The sequence below is a fragment of the Apodemus sylvaticus genome, chromosome 19 (assembly GCF_947179515.1).
Source record: "Apodemus sylvaticus chromosome 19, mApoSyl1.1, whole genome shotgun sequence".
NCBI lineage: Eukaryota > Metazoa > Chordata > Mammalia > Rodentia > Muridae > Apodemus > Apodemus sylvaticus.
Window position 1 is genome coordinate 65,863,907 of NC_067490.1, and position 11,865 is coordinate 65,875,771.

Genomic DNA, 11,865 nt, shown 5'->3' on the forward strand with positions numbered 1-11,865 from the left:
ATAGCCCGGATTAAAGGCTGTAGGTCTCCAACAGAGGCTGTGGACCAGATTAAAGGTGTGTGTGTCTCCTGCAGAGGTGTGGCTCAGATTAAAGGCATGTGCCTCTATGCCTCTAATCCCAGATGATCTTGAACTGGGAGATCTACTTGTCTTAATCTTCTGGAATTCATAGCCTGGACACCCCTTTATTCAAGGGGTTCTGCATCTGTAAACTGGCTCAAGTCTGTAAATGGATTCACTGGCTGAGGTTGCCTTTTGCCATGATCCAATGCAGCCTTTCTATTATTTGAGGATTTTTCTCCTTACACAGATCAAACAGATATGCAGTAGGTTTCCTATGTATTTCATCCCTGGAAACACCATTATTGATTAGCCAGAACCAAAGGTTCAAACGAATTATATCATTATAATTTCCAACTCTCTGCCCATTACGGGGTATGTTATAAACATTGTTTTGTTTATGCTGTCCATTATAATAACTACAATCACCTTGTCTCTGGCGATTCAATGCTGCCACCTGGCCCTTGTTAACTCGGGGCCTAATTAAACCCATTGGATTTAATTCATCCAATTGAGCAGCAGCATATCCAACCCTAAGTTCTCGCACAATGAAAAGGGCAAGAACAAAACTCTTTAAATGTGCTGGTGCCCCTCTCACCAGTTTGTGTCTTATAGGACTGGTGAAGGACATATCTTCAGGACCTTCCCACTGTGGACGATTGGGCTTTACACAACGTATCCACTCTAACATTGCAATTTCCCTAAGCCTTAAAATCCCTTCATCAACACTAAGCCAAGGGATATCAGGTATTTCCAACTCCTTTGCAGTAGGCCATCTTTTGGTAAATACTTCAACCAACCAATCAAACAAACGTTTGACACCTATTTTAACTGTGCAAACGTCTATGTTAAATCTAGAAGCTCCACTCAGAGGACTCATGCCAATAAACTCAGCCTGCTCTAGTTTTATGTTCCTTCCACCATTATTCCACACCCTTAAAATCCATTCCCACGCATAATCTCCAGACTTCTGATTGAATGAATTAGCAAACTCATTAAGCTCCTTATTAGTATAGTGTATTTCTTCATGGACTACACTTTCTACCTCCCTTTTAGGAGCCTGCACACCATGTACCAATAGATGTGTTCATCTTCTGAAGTAAGGATGGCACTAAGTTACCTTTTTACCTAGCTGCCTCCTCTCTTCACTGTTCATCACACTGCTGACATCTAGGCTATGAACTGCTCTACAGCATTCTGATTTCTTTCTCATATTCAGATGATTTCACTCCAGCTCTCAATCTCTGCTTCCACCTCACTAAGCTTTTCTTGCGATAAGCAAAGTCAGTGTCTTGTTCTGCGGCAGACCTCCAAGCAGACCTGCCATTCAAAAAAAAAAAAAATATGCGGGATCTTCTGGGTACCTTTCTGCAAGTTCACTGCTACTTTGCAGGCCAGAATAGTTCACTATTTCCTGCTTTGAAATCTGCTGTACTCTGCTGTGCTGTAAGGTTCAAACAGCAAAGCATTATCAGGAAGTTGAATGAAACTAAATCTGTAATCAAGGTTATTCAATGTTATTAAAGGAATGGTTACATTAGGGCAAGTTTCCATCCCACTCAACTTAGGGATTTGCAGTTGTATGAAAGAGAACTTTATCATGTTAGTAATCATTATTACCTGGTTATTGTTTTCATGTGGTGATATGAAGATACACGTATGTGTCAAACTGACAAGGGATGGATTTTTATTTCTATTCTAGGTTTTCAATTTAATATCTAAAAGAAAAGCTTAGATCCAGGCATGGTTTTTTATGATTCTTATCCCAGAATTCAGGAGGAAGCACCCTGCAGATCTCTGAGTTCAATGTTAATATGCTGAGCAAGTTCCAGGACCACCAAGCTTAGGCCGAGAAGTTATTACGAAATATAAATTGTGTGACAATGTAAAGGAAGGAGCAATGTTTCAGTCACATCTAGCAGCAGAATTCAGAAGCTTTGTCTATTTGGGTTTAGATTTAGACACAAGAATAGAAGGGGCTAGTGAGAATATTAATACTGGATATCTGTAGTTAAAACATTAGAAGTGATGAAGAAGAAATTGACATAACTGAGGTAAAATCTTCTGGGTAGAATTTGCTGAGTGACAAAGACGGTGTGTTCCAGAGATCACCAAGTTTGGACCTAGTTTTGCAGCTGGACTTGGTCATGTGTAAGAATCACCCAGGATGTCCTGATTTCGCATGCATGAAGTTGTCCTGCAGAGCAGGTGTGGCACGATTAGAAAGTGTGACTATGTTGGAGGAAGTGCATCCCTTTGCCTGTGGGCTTTGAAGTTCTACCTAGAGCTGAAGAGACCCTCATATTACGTCCGTGGAAGACAGTCTCTTCCTAGCTGCATTTGGATCAAGATGCAGAACTCTCAACTTCTTCTCCAGCATCATGTCTGCCTGCATACCGGCCATTCTTCCTGCTATGATGAAAATGGACTAAACCTCTGAAACTATAAGCCAGCACCAATTAATGGTTGCTTTTATAGGGGTTGCCTTGTTCATGATGTCTCTTCATAGCAGTGGAAACGAAAGAAAAAAAAACACTGTGAGCTTATTTAATGTTGTCAAGACTGCACAATTCTTTAGTCTTCATTTTCATGAAAGAACATGTGTTAGAGATAAACCTCATGAATGTGTTTAGTATAATGAAACCTTTGCACACCTCTATAGTCTTAATTATTATGAAGCAATTCATACTTTAAAGAAATGTTATGAATTTTAGCAATGCTGTAAAGCCTTTATGTTATGGGATTCACTGAGTTTCAACACAATTCAAACACCAGGACAATTCAAATGACATAATTTTTTGTAGTCAACTTGCTACTCATTAGTCAGGACCACAAAAATATACTTGAAACTTAGGCATTGATTTTTGTTTATATTTTTAGTTAGTCATGTATCCAACAACTATCCTGAATGTGTTTATCAGTTCAGGAATTGCCTTTGGGAAATTTTGTCTCAATATGCATAGGACCATGCCATCTTCAAATAAATGTAATTTTACTTAATCTTTTCTAATTCATACTGTTTTCATCCCCTTGAGTTATATTGCTCTAGTTAAACTTTTAGGTAATACTTTGAATCGATAGATAAAAAATGTACCTCCTTGTCTTGTTTGTTAATTACTGGAATTAATTTTAATATCTCCCCATTTAAATTAATGTTGGATATAGGCTTGCTGTAATGTGATGTTAGTATGTTTAGGTATTTCCCTTCTGTCCTTATTTACTCCAAGATTTCTTTCCATAAAGTGATGTTGGCTATTGTCAGATAATTTTCATCACCTAACGAGATGATCACTTCTTATTTACTCTTTACATGTTAAGCACATCATATTGAAACATCCCTGCATCTATTTAATGAAACCTACCTCATTGATCATAGTGGATCACTTTTTGATGAATTTTCTATTTTATTTTATTTGATCTGCCTTATTAAGTATTTTTGCATTTGTGGTTTTAAGTAAAATTCATCTGTACTTCTATTTTGTTGCTTAGTCTTTTTTGAGTAGATATTCTGAACAACCATGGGTTCAGAAAATAAATCAGCTAATGTTTGTTCTGTCTATATTGTTGAACACTTTGAGGAGTATTCTCATTAAAACTTCTCTGGAAGTCTTGTGGGATTCTACCCTAAAACCCATGGTCCTGGGCTCTTTTTGGTGGTAGATTTCTAATGACTTCTCTTTTCTAGATACTTAGGTCTGTTTAACTTATTTTTCTTAGGGCTGGAGAAATAGTTCAGTGGATAAGAGCACTGGTTGCTCTTCCAAAGTCATGAGTTCAATGCTCAGAAAACACATGGAGGCTCACAACCATCTATTATTGGATTTAACTCCATGTTTCATTCATTCCATGTTTTCTTCTCTTTCTATTTATTTATTTCAGCCCCCAGTTGCATAATTTCTTGGTGTCTACTCCATTTTATAATTGCTCATTCACTTTTTTTCTTTTCGAGACTTTAAATTGTGCTCTTAAGTTGCCAATATGTAGGCATTTGTGGTATATGAACTTTCTTTTACGCATCGCATTTATTTTCTTTGTGTTAATTAGGATTGTGCATGTTGCATATTCATTTCCATTGAATTCTAGGAAATCTCTAATTTCATTTTCCATTTCTGCTTTAACCTTTTTTTCATTCAGTACTGTGGTGTGCAACTTCTTTGATTTTTTAAGCCTTTTGTTGTTTTTGGTTTTGTTGATATGAAGATGTAATTCATGGTTGTCTGATAAGACACAAGGTGGTGTTTCAATTTTCTTGTATGTATAGAGACTTAAAATGTGTCTGAATATGTTGTCAGTTTAAGAGTGAGTTTCGTGAGCTGGTGAGCAGAAGGTATATTATCTTATATTTCCATAGAATGTTCTCTAAATATCAGCTGGATTCATGTCCATGCTCTCAGTCAGCTGGAATTTTTCTCTGTTTAGTTTTGGTCTAGAGAATTTGTCCATTGGTGAGCAAGGTATTACATCTTTTTAGCTTTAAAAGTGATTCTTTTACATAGGTTGGTGACCATGTATTAAGTCAAAGATAATAAAATTACAATGCACACTTTGATGATATTTATTCCATTGAGGAATGTGTAGTGCACTTCTCCAATTGTTTTGATTATTTTTGGTCAAAATCTATTTTACTAAATTTTAAAATGGCTTCACCAGATTGATTCTTTGACCCATTTGATTTGAATATATATTTATAAAGCTTTACCTTGAAGCAATGCCTATTCTTGATGTTGAGCTGTAATTCTTGTATGCAGTAAAAGAAGTAGTTTGTTAGCATCCATTCTCTTAGCCTGTGTCTTTTTATTTTTTATTTGTGAACTGTGATCATGGATATTGAGTTAATGATCAGGGATTGTTAACTTTTAGAATGTTGTTGTTGTTGTTGTTGCTGCTGCTGCTGCTGCTGCTACCACTGGTTGTGTTGGTATTGGTGTGTTTATGTTTGTGTGTGTGTGCGCTTTCGCTTCTTTTGCAGATAACACAAGATTTTATGCTACCTGTGTATCATTAACTACTTTGGGTTAGATTCTTCTTCTATCCCTTTGTATAGGTGTATATTTGTAGACAGATATAGTTCAAATTTTATTTTTCCATTCGTGTTGATTAATTTTTTCTACATATAATTATCTGGGCATCTGTAATTTCTGCAACACATGTGTTCAATCATTTTTGTCATTAACAGACTCCAATGAGAAATCATGTGTGATTTCAGTAGATATTTCTTTATAAGTTTTTTTTTTGGCTTTTATATCTTTGCAGATTTTAGTATTATTTCTTTGTATTGTACGTATTGATTATTATACAGGGATAGACTTCATTTTATGATCCATTCTGTTTGGTGTTTTTATGATTCTTGTACTTTGATAGTTATCCACCACTTTGGCTAGAAAATTTTTCTTATATGATATTTTTATCAATATTTTCTGAGACTTTGATCTCGTATTCTCATTCCTTTATTGCTGGTTTTCTAATGTTTTTCTTTTCACAATGTACTGGCTTTTCTGGATATTTTATGTCAAGAAGTATTAGACTTAACTTTTTTTTGGCTCATGTATCTATCAGTTCTACTGCATGTTCTATGTCTTCCATCTCTGCATTCTCTTGCTAAACCTTCCCACTCTAGTTCCAATGTGAACTCCTATATTTCTCTTTCCAGTATTCTCTCAGTTTGTGTTTTCTTCTGTGCTTCTGTTTCTTGGTCTCTAATAGTTTGTTTCTTTCAACTCTTGGTTTATTTTTTGTTGACTGTATTTATAGAATTATTGGTTTCCTGCACATTTTTGTTTATGTTTTACTGGCTTTCTTTGAGGTATTTATTGACCGCCTCCAATTGTTAGTGTTTTTCTTGATTTCTTTAAATGATTAAGCAATTTCCTCTTTAATGACCTCCATCACCTTCATATAGTTGGCTTCAGAGCATTTGCATTATAAGGATTATAATCCAGCTATTTTGGTATATTTGAGACCCTCTTTGGTAATAAAATGGACTCATACTCATTAACCAGAGAGGCATCAATGTTTGTCTTTATTACATAGTCTAGTGTTGATGTCATAGAATGGAATGGTGTTATCACTTTACAAAATGAAAAGTTCATTTTCATGTAGATGAACTTGATATGCAATAGTTTGTTTCCATAAAATGAAGTGTATTGTGGGTCCCACCAAAGAAACCATGATAGAAACAGTATGAATACTACCTAATTCGTTCTATATATTTTTGTTTTAAAAGTCAATTATTGATTTCAAATGCATTCCTGCTTTAATCTCCTGTTTGGTTTTATTCCTCCAAAATTCCAGATCACTAAGAATTTCTTCGTGTTTTTTTTTCAAGTCTTTACGATTTTTTATTTCTATACACAGACATGTTGCCTTTGGCTGGGACTTCCTCTTTTCAGGTAATTGAGAATTGCTTTGAGCACCCCATCCTTTCTCTGCTGCTCACCACTGGAATGTGAGTCTAGCAAATTTTTCAGTCTGTTCCTTGACTGCTCAGTGGAAAGAAAAATGCAACACTAAGTGGGTTTCCTCCAACCTCACTGAGTTTTCTTGGGGCTTAAAATGAAAAGGTACCTGTGCAAGAATCATTTTTTAAGACCTGCTTTGAAGCAGGGTTAGTCACAGTACAAAAGGGATTTGTAGAAGAGGGTAAAAACTTCCCTGTTTTGAATGTGATTGGTATTAGCAAGGAGTGGAAAAGTAATCAATTTTAGATGATCAATAAATGCATTTATTGAATCTGCACATTAGGCAATCAAGAATCTGGAAAAAAACTAAACTAACGTTAAACCAAATTGCTATAATTATACTAGTTCAAACATAAGAGGAAACTCGGGTATCATGATGTGACCATATATAAAAGGTGTATTATTTTCTAGATTTAAAATATTCAGCCTGAGAGAAAATTTATAAGTATAATTTATGTGCCCTAATAGAAGATCGTAGACTCTGGACACATGGCCATAAAGTCTGGAATATTTTAAAGTTATATGGGAAATATAATTACATCATTTCTTTCCTGCCTTCCATGATTGCTTAATAAAGATGCCTAAAGCCTAGTTCTGGGGAGAAGAAATCTAGATGGTGCTTCAGTTCCCAGGCTTTATATCTTGGGTTGAGACCATGAAGGAAAGAGAAGAGGAAGAGAGGAGAATGGACCATGGGGTAGTTGGATTGGCCAGGAGGACTGGACTTTGTGTATGAGCAGTCTAGGTAGAACATGGAAAATGATATCTCACAGTTATTAACAGGAACTATACAGCATAGCCTGTCCAAATCTAGTGCTTTAAATCTTATTATAAATACCAAGTCCTTTGTGTCTTTTATTTGGCACCTTCCTTATTCAAGTGTGGTAAAAATATAAATAAAAAATACCTACCACACTAATATGGCTTTAATTATTGTTTCTGCCCAATGATTGAAATAGAATTAAAAATTAATATGGCAGAGGAGGATACTCAGTAGTTCTGGCTTTTGTTATTTCTAGAAAATATCACATTGTACTTTCAGACATCTTTTTTTAAGAAGATAAAGGGAAGGGATTGTTTCTGTAACCCATTATTAGATGTGGAATTTGAAAGGCAGTCTGCTGCTCCCTGTGATGGTACATGCCTAAATCCTCAGAACTCAACACACAAAGTAGGAAGATCATAAAGCCAAGACCCGGCTCAGCTGTCTTATGAATTTGAGGCTAGCCTAAGCGAAATTAAACCATGTCTCACTTCCACCTCAAATATATTCATCAAGAGTGAATAGAAAAAATGTCACATGAATACATATCCCTTGCTAACCTATGATTTTATATGTGTATAACAGCCTTGGGAAAAAAGTAGCATCAATAATAAAATATTAAAATAAATTTTGATGGGGCAATTTAAGTTTATGTTACCATTTGGTCTTATTCATTTTCATCTGTATTGAATCATTTTATGTATCAAACATGGATTCCTTGTGCAGTTTAATTAAAAGTACAAGCTGTGGCAAGTAGTCTACACAACAGTGTGGCCTATACTGTGTAATAATTTCATTCTAATTACTATGGATTAAAAAATAGTTATTATATACACATTTTTGGTTCAGCTGCAGAGGTCATACCTGGACCTGGAGGGTCTCTAGTGGGGTAAAGCCAAGAAAATCTGCTGGGTAAAAGATAAATTACATAATGGCAGTGTGAGACTTTTAGTTTTCTCATTAAGCAGCAGCAAGCCCTGCTTCAGAACAAGACACTGACTTTGCTTATAACAATAAAAGCTTAGTAAGGTGAAAGCAGAGACTGAGAGCTCGAACAAAAGCATCTGAATATGAGAAAGAAATCAGAAGCCTGTAGAGCATTTTCCAGCCTAGATGTCAGCAGTGTGATGAACAGTGAAGAGAGGAGGCAGCTAGGTAAAAAGATGACATAGTGCCAACCTTACTTCAGAAGATGAGCACATCTGTTGGTACATGGTGTGCAGTTACTGATCTAGTAAATATCTTTTTGCCACTACATCTCCAATAATATCACCAGAAGCAATTTGCTTTATTTGGCATTGACAGTAGTATACCTTTACAGTTTTCCTTGAGGATATATTATGCTTTCAGCCCTGTGTCATAACTAAGGTAGAAGGGATCTTGATCATCTGTGTCTTTCCATTAATAAGATATTAATCATCTAAAATGCACATGATATAGAATTTACCTAGAGAGCACCATGTCTCACTTAATTTGTAGTCATTGGTAACACATCAGAGGACTGAAAACATATCCAACTAAAATTTAGTAGTCTTCTAATTTAGTAAAATTCTTAGGAATCTAGTGGTGTTGGGTATAGAGATGTTAATTCCAAGGTGAAAGATAAATCATTGCACCACACTCCTCACTTCTATTTGTTACCCTAGCTAATATATAAAGTAGCTAGAAAGCTGCAAGCTTTATGTTGGGGGCTAAAAACAGGAGAAGGCTCTCTAGCAGGACCAGGTTTCTGTGCAGGCTGCTCTACCAGATTCATGGTCAGATAAGAATGTTGTTTGAAGCCTTTGGAGGGCATTATTGTGAACTATAGGTTGTGAATATTGGACCAACACTCTACCATCATCGCCTCAATCTCACTATTTTCCCTTTCAAATACAGATCTTGGCCTGCTATTCCATGTTAGTGGAAATTGAGTATGTTGAGTTGGGGAAGGTTAATTATCCAAAAAGTAGGCACACACAGCAACTGATCAGATGCAACTCCAAGCAGGATCTTTATTCTATTGGAGATAGCTCAGGCCCTCTCCCCTAATGTACCACCATCATACAAGATGCTTTTGATGATGGGGAGCCCCTAATATCTATAGGTGCAAGGCTTTATGGTAAGCATCAAGCAGGGAGTACATGTACAAGCACCTAATTGGAAAGCTACCGTGGCCTTTAACATAACTGACTGTTGCTGGACGTCATATCATGGGATGTCCCATTCTGCTCCCATCTGCATTGATGGTCAATAGACAAGGGATGGGCTTGTATCCTGGGTATACAGTTTTGTTGGAAGGAATACGCTGAGACAGTGGTGCTGCTGAGGGTGTAACCTGGAAACTCTGGTCTTGTTGAGGATTAACCTAGAGACTGGATTTAGGCTCAGGCTTTGTTGGGGGCAACTTGGAAACTAGTGCTAGGTATCAGTCTGAGTTTACCTGAGTTCAAAGTTATGTGTGATTCTCTAAAATGGAGTCTGACTTGAAAAGTTATGGCATCTCAGTGAGGAAAGGAAAAGCAGATGTTTTAGCCTCTGTAGGCCAAGACTCGACTCACATGAAATCAGGTGACAGTAGATTCCAGTTATCCATGATTTTACAACACCATTCTGGAGACACATAACTTCTCTTGTCCTACACATTGACTCTGATTCACTGTAAGTCTCAGGAATCAGATTCTTTCTAGGGATCTTCACAAGAAGAGATCACTGAAAAAAAAAAACAGGTAAAAAGATAAATATATTTTTAAATTAATATGTTTTTGTCTCTATAATAATTCAAATATGTATATGTCATAATTTAAAGAACAGCAATATTTTTTCTTGTATTAGTGGGGACTAAATTCAATATGAATAACATCTCTTGGTCTAGGAGTTTAAATCCCTTTAAAATTAATTTAGAACGTTAAGGGATACAGACTGTGCTATGTACTGGAATTTTGGATAGGGATCAGTGAGATGCCATTTGGATATATGTGTGTTTACTTATATCTTGTACTTAAAAGTAAACAATAAAATTTAAAAATATTCCAAGTGGTAGTGGCACACTCCTGTTATCCCAGCACTCTGGGAGGCAGAGGGAGGCTAGTTTCTGAGTTTGAGGCCAGCCTGGTCTTCAGAGTGAGTTCCAGGACAGCCACGGCTATACAGAGAAACCCTGTCTCAAAAAAAACAAAAATAAGTAAGTAAGTAAGTAAATAAATAAATAAATAAATAAATAAATAAATAAAATTTGAAAATATATCCTTACGTTACATATTCTCAAGAAAGATTCAAACCCATATTATTAATTTATATTTATTTTACCTGTTTGGATTTATAGAATAAATATATTTTCATCCTTTCATGTAGCTGTTCGCAGCTAAGTTCAAATGGTTTACTTGGGCAACTGGAAGGAAAGCTGGAGATGGAAAAAGGGTGACAGGAGAAACATGGAACCGAGAAGCGATTTCCTGCTCAAGACTCCAAGTTTTATAAAGGTTTCCAAATACACATAGGAGGGGCAAGACCCCTCCCCCAAAAGCTGGAAGCGCTTCTGCAGAACTGGTTGTGCTTGCTTAGCAGGAGGCTGGCATCAGGTGGAGGCTAGGGTCCTTGGAGAACTATGGGCTTCACCTTGGTCTGAGCACTGCATCCTTGGTGGGAAGCAGTGGATAGCAGAGTTTTGAAACTCCTGCTCAAAAAGGCTGGGTTGAGGGCAGACTTTCATATAAATTTTTAACTGTAAAGTCATAAGAAACAAAATGAAATAGGGCCATGTTAGCAAGTTTAATTTAGTTGTAGTCCATTTGCTATTATGTACTTGGTATTAAATACGAACCATAATCTGATGTGAATCGTCTATACATAAGTAATAAAATGGATTATTTTAGTAAGCCATGCATTTGTTTTTATTGCTTGTTGGAGTTCAATTGCCATAATTTTTACTGTCAAATAAAAATTTCACATAAAGTCTGTTAGTAAACTTATTGTTACTCTGGGCAGAAAGTAAACCATACATCTCTAGAGCAGAAAAGTACTGAAGAGCATTGTTTCTCAGAGGAAAATTAGTTGCATAAATAACGGACAATGAGACCTAACACAAAGTAGCACAAATATTTTTTCCTAGTAGAAGTCTGTCTTGCCCTTGGCAGCTTATCCCACGATTATCTGTTGCGTTTTTTGAATATCAAAGTCTTCATAACTGTAACTATGCTAGTTTTGGAAATACATCGATAAACTTTTAGAACTTTTTGAATAGCCATTAAATAAGTAAGTTAAAAGCTATTAGAATAAGAATAAATCAAAACAGTAAGATATAAAATGTAGGCCTGGAGAGATGGCTCAGCAGGTAAGAGCACCAATTGCTCTTCCAAAGGTCATGAGTTCAAATCCCAGCACCCATATGGTGGCTCACAACTATCCATAAAGAGATCTGATGCGTCTTCTGGTATCTGAAGACAGCTACATTATACTTACATATGATAAATAAATCTATAAATAAATAAATATCTTTTAAAAAAATGTAAAATGTAGCCGGGTGGTGGTGGTGCACACCTGTAATCCCAGCACTCTGGGAGTCAGAGGCAGGCAGATTTCTGAGTTTGAGGTCATCCTGGTCTA